Source organism: Coffea arabica, chromosome 10c, assembly GCF_036785885.1.
Source record: "Coffea arabica cultivar ET-39 chromosome 10c, Coffea Arabica ET-39 HiFi, whole genome shotgun sequence".
NCBI lineage: Eukaryota > Viridiplantae > Streptophyta > Magnoliopsida > Gentianales > Rubiaceae > Coffea > Coffea arabica.
Window position 1 is genome coordinate 25,594,464 of NC_092329.1, and position 16,657 is coordinate 25,611,120.

Here is a 16,657-nt window from a genome sequence, read left to right on the forward strand (position 1 = left end):
CATGCAAAATACAATGGCCTCAGCACTTAGCGTCATCCCAACTAATTCTAGCTATACTAGTCAAAAGAGTCAAAAGAGAGGTCAAACTGCCTAGACCTAGTTCATAGTAGGACTATCCAGAGGAATCTCCTCCTCAGGATCCTCCTCCTTAGAGTCCTGAGCTACATCCATCGCCTTATCCACTAGCCTAGTGGCATCAGTTAGGATCCCGGAAGCCCTATCACGAATCTCCTCCCTCAACTTAGTAAGCTGAGCCCTAGTACTCCGGAACTCCTCATTAACAACAGCAGATGTAGCTATCTTACTCTCAATCGCCTCCTCGAGTTCGGTGATTCTCTCGCCCTGAGCGCTAACCATCTGTCTAAACTCATCCACCTCTGCCTGTAAGCCCAAATTGGCATTCACCAACTGATGACGCTCGTCGTCCAAGGTCAGTATAACGTGGTTTGGGTAAGCAAAGGCCACCCTACAAACACATCGAGGGTATCGAGTAGCAAGCGAGTAGCGTACACGAGCTTCCCCACCTAAATCTCGGTAGTAGATAGGTGTAGGAGGCACTATATGACCATTCGCGTGGCCATTCCCGTCAGCTGCCGGAACTCCATTTCCGTTTTCCATCCCTGCAAAATAATAACACTTTTCGGGTTCGAAATTTAAATCACTATCTAGTTCGGATGTCGTTTATGCATGCCTAACCCAATCACTAGTATGCCCCAAATACCTCTTAAGGTATAACTTAATTATCCGGTCTCAGGTATTAAGGGTAGAGTATCTAATATGTTTGCCATATAGATCTCTAACCTAGCGCTCTGATACCAACTGTGATGCCCCCACTTCTCCCTAAGACGAACCAAAGGGTATTCGCGGGACGCCTGCATAACTCTCGTCAGGACTCAAGCAATTTCATTCAAACTTATTATCGATCTACATAACACAAGTAAATAACTTAAATACAGTAAATGCGGAAGCGTTCAAGCTTAACAATAGTCATCCATTATCCAGCCTGCACGTCGAGTATTTAAAGTACATCATAATTCCCAAATATACAACACGCCCCAAAAGTTACATTTCAATTCCAAAAGTACAACCCAAAATCAAGGGCATAGCCAAAATATAATAGAAATCCTAAACAAAAGCACATCAAGAGGGTTTCTCCAGTACATCTCCGAGTTCAAACCTGTTAAAGAAAACAAATCTACAGGGTGAGCAAAAACGCTCGTGAGGCCAAGAACACACATGCAGGCACATAGTTCAGATAACAAGCCCAAATAACAGTTCAAGTGATAAATTACAAGTAATTTATAAAGCCAACGAAATGTAAACAGAAACAATTCAAGGATATGATAGCTCTCAAGAGCTAAGTTCCACTTGCTTTGCTAGTTCATTCGTATATCTTCCCGCGATGACTTTCCGTCAACGGGGTTGATATTTTCAAACCATAGATCACCACTTACTTCTCATCCGTCCATCCTACACCGCTTCGGGCCCGCACGACATTTATAAGGCTATACTCCACGAGTATGCCAAGCGAGATCTCTCAAATAGATCAAGTTCATCATGTGATTCTCATGACTCCCCAAGCTTCCCGACCAAACCCATGCCGGTTCGAGTCCCAAGGTCGGCCTATGAGTTTGGGCGTCCCTATGTATCATGTAAGTGTCGAGAAGATTCACTCCAACGACGTATGCAGCCATAACATACCATGTCATGTATTCAAATTTTGACAGGTTTAAACATATATTTCAGGTTATGTAAACCAAGCAAACCATGTTAAGTATGAGTCATTTGTTTCAAATGAGAACGAATGCGATAAAGTACACACTCGACTCCATTTTTCAAAATCAAGTAGGCTAAGCATGTAATCAGGTAAGCCAAACATGAATCAAGTCCATAGAGTTCAAATAGCCATACACTTGACACTCACCGAGCAAATCAAGAAGAAATATTTTCTGGAAGTTCAACTGTTTACTGTAGGATCCTCTTGAAGGTCCTCGTGTGCGCCTGAGTAAATAATAATGTATTATCATTCACGTGCCCCAATTATCAAAGAAAATTGTATGTTAGTACAATTTAAGAAAATTTCACGAAAACGAATCTCAATTACTCGTAAATCGAGGTTCAATTAGAGTTTCTTAAAGTACAAGAGTGATCGAGTTTTCATTTTGGGAAATCAAGTATAAAACGTTCAAGTAATATCGAAGGGATAAGGAGTGAATGAAAACTCCCTTCCTTTGTAATTCGAAAAATTTTCAGTTTTGATACGATTTTTTTTGAAAAATCGTATCTCACATTCTACATGTTAAAAATTGGAAAACTTGGTACCGTTGGAAAACCTCTTTGAAAGTACTAAAAGTTCTTAGAAGACACTTTTCCATGATTCTAAATGAAAAATATTCAAAAATGGGCTCAAAGTTACTGTTTCAGAGTACTTAAGGTTGTGTTGAGCTTGGTTTTTCGCTAACTTTAGAAATTCGGTAAAATTTACACGTTGTGAGCTAGCCTCTGAAATTTTGTAACTCAATTAGAGTTGCAAGTATGGTTTTTAACAGAAAAAACGGATCAAAAATCGGAGTTTCGAGTACCGAGATACGGTAGCTCAAAGTTAGGGAAAATTTCAAAACTGGTGAACAAATTTCCAGATTTGAGCTTCCAACCTTGGGACTTTAGTTAGGTATCGAAATGGAATTGGATTGATACAAAATTTGGCAGGATAATACTCCTATATAAAGAGTATCCCTATATCAAATTTCATGAAAAATTACCTTCGGGAAGGTAGTCAATCAAACCACAAAAGTTTTGAAAATCCTAAAACAAAACTGCCTTGAGCCTTTTGTTTTCTATTCCAAATATTTGGTCATGGAAAAATTCCTCAAACATGGCTCATTAGTGTAGGCAAAGCCTAAGGAACATTCATGGTACATTTTGTAAGTGTTTAGCACCAAAAAAATTCAGTTAGCAAGTCTACACCAAGCCTTGCATCAAATCTGTCCAAAAGTTAGAGTTTTCAAGAGCATGGCAGGTTCCGTATTTTGATCACAAATCACTCAACTTAACTCAGAATTGATCATGGTTTATGGAATTGGAAAACACATTCATAGAGCTATAATTTCACAGAAGAAATCATTTTGAAATTCGGCACACAACTAGCTCGAATTCGAGCCACAAGTTGCAGCCTCAGCATTTCGTTCCAGGAAAACAGAGAAACAGAATAGCCGACTTTAAATGGTTGGTTCGGCGCACATACATGGAACTAGAATGTGCATTTTATACCGTCGGAAAGGTAGGAATGTCGAATGTCAAATGCCACTGACGGCACTTGATTTCGACGTTAGAGTACAGAGTTATGGCCAAAACACGAAAGCTAGTCAGAGCATTATGGGAACAGTTCCAGATTTACTAGTTTTGTGAAATCAATTCATTTGACCAACCAAACCTCAATATTTTTCAATGAAATTTTATACACTATCTATACAATATATAAACATCATATATAAGTCATTACAACCTTAAAATTCGGCAGAAATAGGTACGTTCAAAGCAGGGGCAGAATTGAAACTTTTTCCCTCATGCATTTCTTGAAGTTCATACTACTAATACACCATTAATCTACCATTTTGAGCATTAAACCAACATTAAAACCATCATCAATCATCACATCAGCCATCATCCAAGAGTGGGAGTTCATAGAGCCCACATTTAAAAATTTTCAACAATAACAACCATCCATATGAATACAAGAGCTTAAAGGTGTTGAACTACCTCCATAAATCAAGATTAGAGTATTGGATCATTACCTACTTTGGTGGGTGTACAAGAGCAGAATTTTCGGTTCCTTGAAACTCCAAGAAAACCGTGGAAAGTGAGCTCCTTTGGTAGCTTGATGAACTCTCCAAGTAACAAGCTAAGTGTAGTTAAATTTTGGTTGAATTTGGTGAAGGTTTCAGCAAGATTTGGAGATGAAATTTGCAAAACTTGGAGTTGTTTTGTTGCAGCTGATGGTTCGGCCAAGAGAGAGACTAGGAGAGAGTGTGTTTGGTCCAATTTTAGCTTCCTAAGTAAGATACAATGTGTGGTGCAAAATCACTCCAAAGTCAACTCTCAATAGTGCGCGTAGGGCGCGTTTGGGCTCGATTTCTCTCGCATTTGTTTCACTAGTACACTAAACCTCTAATGCACTTATATTCATACAAATATTATTCACTCTTAATTGTCCCAAAATAATGGTCTAAAGTCCCTCAATTAAGCGCGCGCGTGAAAACGCTTATTTCCAATTTATGCGTGATAAAGTGAAACCTTCAAGAAATTCTTATAACGATCGTACCACTAACTATCACTTGAGTATTTAAACCTAAAATTACCTATTTTAGGACCATTGTACATGTCTCCAAGTTTCCGAGCTTATTGTACTCCAATTGGCTAAAGGTTTCAGACACGTTTTCACTATTTACATTAATCGAGCTTCCAAAAAATTAATTTTTTTGAAACGAGTCACCTTAAAAATATAATAAAATCATAACTCCATGTATTTAAGTCTAATAAGGATAGAAAATAATAACCGAGGCAAATATTCGAATAAATAATTAAATGAGCAAAAATAGGAGTCGAAAAATAATATTTTTTTACGAGTCCTCACAATATACATGAGTTTAAATGTAACAATTTTGTTTAAACAAATATATATATATAACAATTTTGTTTTAAACCCTGCTGGCTTTGATATATATATATTTATTTATTTGATTTTAACATGTGGATTTATTCAATATTTGTAATCTTTTCTCTTTTGGTAATAATTCATTTATTGAGTTGTATAATAAGGCCATCTAATTAATCGGTCCTAATTTGAATTCTATAATTATGCTAACAAATTGCAATTTAAATTTGAAATTTTTACTCACCACCTTTAAGACCAACGGTTGAATTTCTTGCCATGTGATTGTTTTAAAATTTGAAAGTGTCAATCATTTACTTTTTTTGTCATACTTTTCCTTTATTTATTTTTCTGTCCAAATTTAATTCGATATAAATACTTGATAATGTTTAGGGTTAAATGTTTTCTCTGTTTTTTTTTTCAATTTTCGAGTAAAAGGAAATAAACATGAGTGAAAAACAAACAATGGGAGTGTTTGGATAGCAGATTTTTTCAAATAATCTTTCGCTTGCTTCATAAACACATTGTCGCGCCCCATTTTTAAAAAAATAAAGAAATGGTTTTAAAAGGTGAATTTTTGTTTTAGAAAATGAATTTTGATTTACAAGGGAAAATGAAGAAAAACATGGGTCTAAATGGGACATGAAAATGCGACGATTTGACCCAAAATATAGTTTAAAAAGGGTTTTTTGAAATAAAAATCGGTGTCGCCACTTGATATAGAGTTAAGGTGTACCAAGTTACCTAAAATGAATTTTTTAAAGGAAAAGATAGAAAGAAACCCCTTTTAAACGACTCCTAGTCTACGTAAACCAACGAAAAAGGTTCGGGAGTCACATTTGACGAAGGGGAAGGCAAGGATAAAAATCCAAGGCACCCCTTTGACCTAGCCAAGGCTAGTTGCGTGATTTAGTCAAAGATTTTCTTGTTTTAACCTTAAAATTTATCACATCTGGATGTACTATATGAATGCAAACCCTAGACCTAAGAGAGTGTCGAAGAGTCAAAATGTATCTTCAAAGCTTATATGGTACTAATCACCTTAATTGTGACGCCCAATAAAGACTCTTCGAAGAAGTCACGAATAATGCAAGTCATGAGACTCGAAAGAAAGAAAAAGTAAAGAAAATAATAATATCCAAATGTGTATGACCTAAAGGAATGCATCATAATGGACGCGGGGGACTTATACTCATGACTTTCAATGTTCCCTTTAATAGAGGGAATACAAGCGTGCTAAGGATAGAAAAGCCAAACTCGTCCATATCCCATATCCAAGGGGTTTGCCTAGTCTAATCAGGCAAAATGCACTAATCTACCCCATAATTTCCTAAATGAGATGCAAATCTGAATGTTACATACATAGGGGGTAAAGGGGTATTTTATTAGGGGAAATATTATGTGAAAATGATAAAGGTCCTAAAAAATGAAGAAATATGCATGAAGTGTAATGTAATCACACAAACATTATCTAGCGAGAGAGGTCCCTAAGGGTCTAGTATTGGACTAGCCCATGTCTATGGATCCTCACTAGCATTGGACTAGTGGGAAATCGGAACAAGAAGGGTCATAACTAGCATTGGACTAGTGTGGATTCGGGAAAGGGGGCCGCAACTAGCGTTGGACTAGTGTGGTGACGTCGCACATTCATTGCAAATCAAATAAATCATGTAAAAGCTAATAAAGCAAAATAAACACATAAATCACATGTAACACATAACACATAAGCATGGTATCTAGATGCAAGGCCCTAAGAAAGCAAGTAACATGTAGCACGTAAGCATGCAAATCTCACAGGGCAAATAAAGCAAAGAAAGCCCTATCTATTACATTAGGGGAGCCCTACTACAATCTAAAAAGGGGAAACGGAACAAAATAAATAAAATAAATACCTAACTATTACAAATTTGGCATTCAATTGCCTTCAAATGACTTGCTCATTAAAAAGACGAAATAAAAAGAAAAATGAAATAGGCAATTAAACATAAAATGAAAAGCGAATTAAAGCATGCATGTTCACATATAACACGTAAGGGCACGTAGGAGAAATAAACTCAAAGAGATAGAGGTTACCTCCCTTGCAATGGTAATGAAATGAAGGAAATATTAGTTTCAAAACAATAAAAGGGTCAATGCACCAATTAAATAGTGAAGTAAAACAAAATCACCAAATCCCTCCTAATTGCAACTTAAATGAAATCAAATAACGCATAGTTTCCAAGAAAGGGACCCACCAAGGACCCAATTGCAAACATTAATTAAGCATTCAAACCCAATTAAAACGTTTTAAGAACTTCAAGGGTCCAAGAGTAAAGAAAGGGTCAAGTAACGGTTGAAATTGCAATTACTTTAGGACCCAATTGCAAGAAATGAGAACATGATTGGGCCTTTATAGCATAGACAGAAGCTAAGGGGAGTAAAGTGCAATTCTCTTGGACATTTTTCATGCAAAAGCATGCAACCCACGTAGGAAAACCTGTTTCTGCAACATTTTCTGTTGTGCTTTATCAACCGACCCAAACATTATCAACAAAACATCAACTTTTGAATCAAACGATCATAAGACACTCCCCCAATCATCAATCAAGCCAAATAATTCACTTTCATTGCAAGATCAAATCAGAAGAATCCGGATTGGTGACCGCTAACAACACAAAGTGCAGCAAGAGTTTTATAACAGCAAAAACAAAAGTGCAGCAAAAAAATTTTCTCATTTCTCTGTGATTTTACAACTTCATTAGCTATTCAGGGAGCTCATATTAGATTCCAAAACCATCATAAAACATTAGCTTAGACATGCAAACCAAGGGAAGATGAGAAAAACTGGCAAACTCGAATTCATTCCTACATTCCATGCTGCAAAATTTCATTTTTTAAACACATATTGCAGATCCAAACACGCAACTTTGATCCAAACTCTTTCAACCAAACATCCAACCTTTAAATTAAGCAACAAACCTACCAACTAATCCCCTCACTTTGCAACACAAAACCTTAGATTCAAGCACAAGAAGTCGGACAAAAAGAGCATGCAAACCTTGACAGTTCCTACTACTTTCGAACACCTTGAGATTTCAGCAACTACATGCACGGCAAAATTTAACACACATGCAACAAACCAGAACCAAACCCAAGTTCTCACTAAACCCCTCCCTTTGCCTCATTGCATACAAGACAACGAAAACCAGCATAGGGAAAGATTTCTATGTCAACTCCATGCAAGCTACGAAAAAATAAATTTTCTGCAATCTATTCATGCAAGGCTACGATGGAAGTTTCTGCAATATAACCTGTTGTCTTCTCCAGTTTACTATCCACCCGAACACATCCCCCATAAACAATCAGCTTTTAAAATAAACAACCATAAGACACACCTCCACTCATCAACCAAGCCAAATATTACACTTTTTGTTTGCAAGATCGAGTCAGAAAAATCTGGGTTGGTGATTGCTAGCAACACAAAGTGCAGCAGTGGTTTTCCATAACAGCAGAACGAAAATTGCAGTAAAAATCTTTAACTCTTGCTTTGAAATGCCAAACCAAACATTCAAGAAAACATGCAAAAGCTCGGACCTTGACACAAACAAGATAATAAGAACAGAAATAGTAAAAAAAACAAGAACCACTAAACACTATCACAAGTAAACAGCAAGAAAGAAACACTGCCTGAAGTTTTATGTCATTTTCTGGGTTTGCTTATTCAAACACAAACATCAGCCAATAAATTCAAGCAAGAAGCCATGATACAACTCTATAGAAGACAGCCATGCCTGCCCCCCCCCAAAACCAAGTACGAACAAAACCCAAATCTAGATCTATATATGCCAAAAAAAAAAATCTGAATAAAGAACAATCAAAAGTTAGAAGCTTTTCTACAATTTCAATGCTACTTTCTGCAGCTTCCGTAGCTTAACATTCTCCAAAGGCTACACAGAACAAAGTTCAGTAAAACAACATCCTATGCTCACGCACTAAAGAGACACAATGAAACGTAAAACAGGCTGTAAAGACAAACAGAAGTGGCGGACTGAAACAGGAACAAGGAACTGAAATGGCAAGATCAAAAAGAAAGGGAGAACCTGATCTGGAGAAAGCTTAAGTTTTTCAGCGTTCTTCTTTCTTCTCAGCCTTTTCTCTCGGCCGAAACTTGCTCAGTTGCCTCTTTGCTTCGTTTCTCCCACAAATCTTCACTGCCCATGGCATTTTTCCTATCCCTTGCCAGACATGTTCAAGCTTCTGCCGTCAACCCCCCTTCTCTGATTCTCTCTCAAACTCCAGCCGCCAGGACCTCTATTTTTTCCTCTCTCTGGTTTCTTTCTTCCCTAGCCCAAGCTGCGTTCTTTTTCTTCTAAAACCCTAGTCGCTCCTCTCTCAGCTGCCCACTCCTTGCTCTTTTCTTCAGAGTTTTCTGTTTCCCTCGCCTTTTCTCAACCGTCACCTCTCTAGCTCTCTCTCTTTTAGTCAGTCTTGCTCTCCTTCTGCCAAAACCCACCCCCAGCCGTCATCAGACTTTCTCCCCGTTTCTTGCCGTCTCTCCTTGTTTTTATATGGGAACCCAAAAACTGAACCCTATCCACGATGGTCTGGATGAAGCCAGATGGTGTGTACTATATCCATCGAACGGAGCCAACCCCAGGCCAAAAAAATAGCCGAGAAATGTAGTTGCAAATCCTTTTTTGCTGCAGCCGAAACCAAAATGTGGACTTTTCCCCCTTTTTTTTCTTTTTTTTTTTTTAACTTAAGTGAACAGCAATACAAAAATGATAATTTAAATTTAAATAAAAACACAAAACTAGTAACGAAAGATAAAACCAAACTAAGATTTTTCCCGCGCCTGATTAATGATTTTTTTCTTTTTTCAATTAATAAACAATAAAAGAAATAAAACACATTTTTCATGCCTAATTTTTCTTTTGACAAATTTTTGTGCTAAAAAGTCTAAAAATAAAAATAAACAGCTAAAAGGGCAAAAACAAATACAAAAATTAAAAATTAAAATAAAATAATAGATAATAATGATCTAAAATGCTATACAAATGCAAACAGTCTAAAACAAAAATCATGAAATTAACAAATAAAAATAGATAGGAATTATCACTAAAACAGAAATAAAAAGCATACAAATTATTTAAAAATTTGGTGTCTACAGTTTGCCCCTCTTTGTCTGAGTATTGAAAAAAAAATTTGAGACAAAGAATTAGACACCGAATACTTTCCTGTATTATTCGGCTGCAAACTATTCGAACGACTGCCGTTTTTGAAAATGAGGACTGACCTCTTTAAAGAAAACTTTAAAATGGGACTGACCCAAACGAAAACTTTAAGACGGAACTGACCCGAACAAAAATTTAGAATCGGAACTGACTCGAGGGGACTGACCCCAACTTGAAATTTAAAATCGGGACTGACTCGAGGGGACTGACCTCAACATGAAATTTAAATTCGGGACTGACCCGAGAGAACTGACCCCAACAGAAATTTAAAATCGGGACTGACCCCAACATGAAATTTAAAATCGGGACTGACCCCAACAGAAATTTAAAATTGGGACTGACCCGAAGGGACTGACCCCAACATGAAATTTAAATTCGGGACTGACCCCAACAGAAATTTAAAATCGGGACTGACCCGAGGCTAGTGGCAGTGTAAAGCCTTGACCATCAGTCAGTGGGATTAAACCCGAGTCTGCCGTGATAAAACTTGATTTGATTTTTTATTTTGATTTTTTATTTTTTTTTTGATTTTTTTTGAATTTTTTTTTTTGAGAATCTTTCCAAAAATAATTTGCGCCAGTTTCTACCAATTATTGTGTAGCCGATCCTTTGATTTGCATTACGGCATGGTTGCTCCTCATTAAGGTCTCAATTCGCAAGATTCTGACTTATGCTTCTTCATCGATTTCAAGCCATGGATTCCTGCACAAGGGGCTTATCCAAGTACAACATGCACTTAAATTTCTTGATGCATCTACTACTCATGAAAAGAGCAGTATGATTGATTTAAAAACATCTTGCTTGACTCTTGGACGAAATCCTTAAATGGGTTACAAAAAATTTTGCCCCAGTGTGGTGTGTTGTCATTTTCACTTGAAACTTTCCTTCGAAAATCGTGTAAACATGAGTCTTCATGTGACCTTTCCAAATCTTATCATCTGTGATGTCCATTTTTGTTCGGCAAGCTGTTTTGACATCAAGCCCCTTTGAGACTTTCTTCTAGCATTCCATTGAGATAAACCTCTCTGTCTGGAATCAAGATGGTTAACTATTCGTTGTTTCATCATACTTTTCTAGGGATGAACAGATCCAAATGCTCTTTTGATTTGATCATTTGGATGAATACCCGAGCCTGTCTTTATTTGGGTCAGTGGGATGAATCCTGAACCTGCCTTTGATCATGGAATTTAGCAAAATGATTGATCACCGAAAACTTTTCTAGATTTTTGATATTCCATTACCAAGTCCAAACTGATACTCTCTTGTCCAACCGTCAAACTTATCTCCAAGCTTTCTTGCTCTTGCTGTGAGATCATCCATGACTTTCAACAGAAGCTGATCCTTATTGCTTCCTGATGTTATCCTCTAATGCTAATCAGAGCAACCCACACTCCCATATTCTAAATTAGCATTCACAGACAGTATTGCTGCTGGTGGAAGGCGAGGCAATTTTTCATAAGCTGTGTTGTCAAGACAAGCCTTCTTTTGGTGTTAAACATCAGCGATCCATCATCAATCTCACATCATCTTCGACCTTGTCAACAAGTCGATTTGCTGCTTTAGCCCACCTAATGTCCTCCATACTGATATTTTGAAGATCTTGGGAATCTTGTGACACTTCTTTGTGCCAGGGGTGAAGTTCATAAGTAGCACTCTCGCGCTTCTTCATCAATTTTCAGTTGTAAACGCCTGCGCAGGGGGCTTACCAAAGTACAACATGCAACTAATCCTCATGAAAAAGCAGTGTTATTGTAATTAAAAGTATATTACTTGACTCTTGGGCAAAGTCCTCAAATGTGTTACGAAAATTTGCCCCAGTGTGGGCTTATTTCGTGAAATCTCACAAATAAAAATTTGCTCCAGTATGGGCTCCCTTGATTGTAAAAAATTTGTTCAGATAATTCCCCATTTATTTGAACAAAGAGAAACCGCACTTCTAAAATTTAGAAAATAGTCATATATACAATGTGAAGAAACTTAGACGTCGAGTTTGAACTCATGCAGAAAATTTATAATGAATCCCTCAGAGTAACACCAAATTCAAAAAGATTTCTTCCTTACTTTGAACATTGATGCTTAGGGTAATGGGTCACCACCTCTTGTTAGCTCATCTTTCAGGACCAATCAAGTGGGTGTTATTTCTGCTCTTTGAGGTGACTAAGGAAAATGGGAGGTTAAGATCTGTCTTATTCTTGTGCTCCAATGGTTTGTAATCCAGTCAACATCATATTTTAGTGAAAGCAAATAGTTTGTCATGTAGACACCAAATTTTTGATTTTTTAACTTTCTTTGTTTAATTAATTTCATCTTAGCTTTATTTGTTTCAATTTTAGGTTTTTCATTTCTTATTATTATTATTTTATTATTATTATTATTATTATTATTATTATTATTATTATTATTATTTTATTTTTATTTTTATTATTGTTATTTATTTTATTTTTGTTCTAGTGTATTTTTTGGCTTCACATTAAATTTCAGGAAAAACAAAAGAAAAAGAGAAAAGGAAAAAGAAAGAAAAAGTGAAAATGACAAGTGGGACTGCATGCACTTGGACAAGTGTCTTTTCTATGTTTTAGACAACTAAGCACCTAAGGGGTGAGGTGTTAGGGACATTTGGGAAGTTAAGAAATTTTTGGGGGTCAAAACAGAATTTTGTGAGGGCTAAAAACTAAAAAAAGAAGAAGAAGAGAAAACGAAATCAAAAAAGAAATAGAAATCTAGGAGGCGGCTGCAAAATGAAAGAAAAGAAAGGGCAAGTGGATGAAAAAGGTCATCGGGGAAGGTAGACACTGGAAGGGAAGAAAAAAACAGAGAGGGAGGCTCTCGGTGGGGGACTAAGGAACAAGTAGCAAAGAAAAGAACAAGAGAACCGACAGAAGGGATTAGGGCGGCTAAAACAGAAACGGGGAAATGAGAACGGCGGCCAAGGGAAAAATTGAAGGTTTCAGCTGGAACAAGGGAAAGAAAAGAGGAAGCTGCGGAAGAGCTAAGAGAAATAGAGAGGAAAAAGGGTGACGATTGGCGGCTGATGGCCAGAAAACTGAAGCGGAACAAGGAAAATCGAGAAGGAAGCTGCGGCTGAAATCTGGAACTTGGAGAAGGAATTTCGGGCAATAAGGAAAGGAAAAAGAAGAAGAGCTTGGGCAAAGGAGTTGAGTCTTCTAGTCAGCACCTGAATCCACCACCATCACCTGCGAATTCACCGATGATTAGCACTGTAAACTTTCTTTTCCTTCTCTAAATTTCGAGTTTCAGTGTTGGATTGTTGAAGCTTTTATTGTTTATTTTTCTGAGATTGTTTTTTAGTTGCCTGTGTATTCATATGTGATTTCATGATTGTGTATGCTGTTGATGTTCATTGGACTGCAATTTGTAGAGATAAAAATTCTGGGCCCTTATCCGACAAAAAGAAGGAGGAATTTCCTTCAACCTTCGGATGCATCTCATCTGTTCGACAAAATGCTCAAACAAAATTAAAGAAAACGAATGATTTATGCTTGTGCATATGAGGAAAGTGAAATTCCAGCAAGTACAACGCTTGTCGGAAGATGATTGTTAATTTTCCAGGAAGTGAGATTTTTGAGGCGTTTTGATGCGCGGGTTTTCTTTTGTCTTACCTTTCCTGTTCGTATGAATTCGAGCTTCATTATGTGACAGAAGCAGTCGTCTGGAGCTTCTATCAATTGGGGAAGACGATCAAATTCCATGATTTTAAGACTTTATAATTGGACCCCAAAACTTTCAAAATTCCTTCAATTAAGTCCCTATTTTCATTGCATTTGAACCCCTCAAGCTTCCCCTTATTCTGATATGGCCTAAAACCTTTGGTAATTAAACCAATTTTTCCCTTCTTAGACTTTAATTATCCTTTCATTTTTTAAGTAGTCTTTTGGGTGGATTAATTCTTGATTTTAGATCATAATTATGGCTTGATAATTTTATTTGATTTGCTAATCTTGTTGGGTTTAGTTTTATGATTCGGGTTTTTTGGGTATTAATATTTGGTTGGGTTTGAAAAGTGGGCTTAATTTCTTTTGTTTGGATTTCTGGTTTGGGCTTAATAGGTAAAGCCCAATCTTTTGGTTGGATTTGCTTTGCTGGAAAGTGAAGGCCAGCCCATCTGTTTCTTTGATTTTTTGATCGGGCTTAAGGAAGTTTTGGCCCAAACAAATAAAAATGGCCCATTCTTTTTTTGTTTTGAACTTCAGATTGGGCCAAGTGGTTTTGGCCCAAGAAATAATTAAAATGGCCCAACAGTTTGTTTGATTAAAAATTTGATAACTGGATTTGCGAATCATTCCCTGAATTTCTCTTTAATTGTACTATGGCTCTGGATATTTTCAACCTCTTTCAATTGGGTCCTTACTTTAATTGCAAATAAGTCCTTGAACTTTATTCTTTCTTTAAATTTGGCCCCAAAATTTTGTCAATCTTTGCAATCAAGTCCTTTCTTCTTTTGACTTCTTAAATGTGGGTTGTTGACATGATTTAATTGATTCAAATTCATGTTTATTTTTATCTTTTGTGATTATTTGCCAAATAAATTGGTACCTTGACCATTTCTTTTATTTTGGAGGGTAAATAAGTTGATTTCACTCCATTAGAGCTTCATTTCAAGGGAGGTATAATTTCTTTTATCCCTCTTTGTGTTTTTCCTATGTGACCCAACGTGCTAAGTGCATTGCATGTCTACTTTGCTTTCCTAGCTTTTCTTTAATTCCTTTTACTTATATCATTTACTTTTTGTTTTCATTAAATTATTCTTTTAATGGGGTATGTGTACACCTCTTGGCTTGTAATAGATAGGGCTGTGGCGAGCAATTTGATCCATTTTCCCTTTCCCTTTTGTTTTAGTTAGTGAATGTAATAAGTTCATTAGCTTAGTTGCATGCCTATGTGTTACTTGTTACTTGCTTTATTAGGGCCTTGCATCTAGTCGAGCATGCTAAATGTTACGTGCTACGTGTTTATGAGTATTTGGTATGTCTACTTGCTTTCCATAGTGTGGATGAATGGAATGGATGAATGTACGTCACCACACTAGTCCAACGCTAGTTGTGGCTTCTTTTATCGTTTCCACTAGTCCAACGCTAGTCGGAATTCATAGAATGGGCTAGTCCAACGCTAGACCCAATAGGCTTTTTCCTTTCTTTTCATTAGTGCATCATTTGCTTGTTCACCACATATCATGCATTTTTCTTAGTTTTATCATTTTGCATGCCCCTCGAACCCCTTTTCCCTCCATTTTAGGATTTTTGCATTTCATGCTAGTTAGGGTTCATTTGCCTGAAGAGTCCCCTTCCGATAAGGGAAACGAGCGAGTGTGGCCACTCGATAGCCTTAGCACGCTAGTTTTGCCTTCTAATCAAAGGGAAAATCGAAGTCGAAAAGTTAGGAGTCCTTCCCGTACCCGATTTGTTGCATTCCTCTAGGGTCATACTTTCATTTTATCACATCCATACACTTTTAACCACAATTTTGCACATTTCTCAAACCATACTTTTTACTACATTTTACCTATCACGCGCTCATTTTCACCTCACAAATGGAATTCCACTTTACCTTATATATCTATTATTCTATTTTCATACACTTGCACACAAACACTTGGATTTTTCATACAATTTCACACGTTCACCTTTTTATACACTTGCACACTTGCACTTTAGCCATCATTTGCATTAATCGACCTCTATAAGGTTTTCCTTTATTGGCCGCCACAATTCATGTGGTTGGGACCAAAAACCTTACAAGAGACATTTTAGAATTTAGGTTTGCATTTTTCCTTCATTTTGCATTCATGTAGTGCATCCAAACGTAATAAATTCTTTGGTTAAAACAAGAAAATCTTTGATTAAATCATGCAACTAGCCTTGGCTAGGTCAAATGGGTGCCTTGGATTTTATCCTTGCCTTCCCCTTTGTCAAATGTGACTCCCGAACCTTTTTCTTTGGTTTACGTAGACTAGGAGTCGTTTAAAAAGGGTTTCTCACTACTTTTTCCTATTTTTCTTAAAAAATACATTTTTTAGGTGACTTGGTACACCTTAACTCATTACCAAGTGGCGACTCCGTATTTAGTTTTAAAAATCCTTTTTAAACTATAATTTTGGGTCAAATCGTCGCATTCTCAAAACCCCATTTAGACCCATTTTTCTTTTAAATCACGATTCATTTTCCAATCACAAAATACATTTTTTCAAACCATTTATTTATTTATCAAAAAATGGGGCGCGACAGTTGGCGACTCCACTGGGGACATTCGAGAGTCCGAGCAAATTTGATTTAATCAATCTTTTTCTTCTTTTAAACCTTTTTATTTATCACATTGTGTAGACACCAAATTTTGAATTAATGCTTTGTGTTGCGTTTTAGTTCATTATTTGTTTGTCTAGCCCTTTTAGGTTTATTTTATTTTAGTTTTATTCCCTTTTTAGTTTTTAGTTGTTTTTGTAGTTTTTATTTTGTAAGTTTAGCGTAGAATTTTTAGAGAAAAAGGAAAAAGAGAAAAGGTGAAAAATGAAAAAACTATGGAAAAGAAAAATGTAGGAAAAGATGGAAAAATGGCCATTTTTGTTGTTTCTAGTTGTTTAGTTTTTAAATTATTTTCATTATTATTATTATTACCTGGTTTTTGTCAATTTATTATTTTTATTTTTATTTTATCATTTTTGTAATTATCAAGTTGTTTTAAAAAAAAAAAAAAAGAAAAAAAGGGAAGGATAGCCGCGGCAAGCTGCATTTGTAGCAGCTTGCAAGGAAAGTTTGGGACGGCTCCTTTGGCTGCAAAT

The 16,657-nt window shown here is 36.5% G+C and overlaps 1 long non-coding RNA gene across 1 annotated transcript; it reads left to right on the plus strand.

Annotated features, from left to right (window-relative positions):
- Positions 1-12,630: 12,630 nt before the first annotated feature.
- On the plus strand, positions 12,631-15,008 carry LOC140015675 (uncharacterized). Its single transcript, XR_011822306.1, has 2 exons — positions 12,631-13,084; positions 13,244-15,008. It is a non-coding gene; the product is annotated as an uncharacterized lncRNA (long non-coding RNA).
- The last annotated feature ends 1,649 nt before the right edge of the window (positions 15,009-16,657 follow it).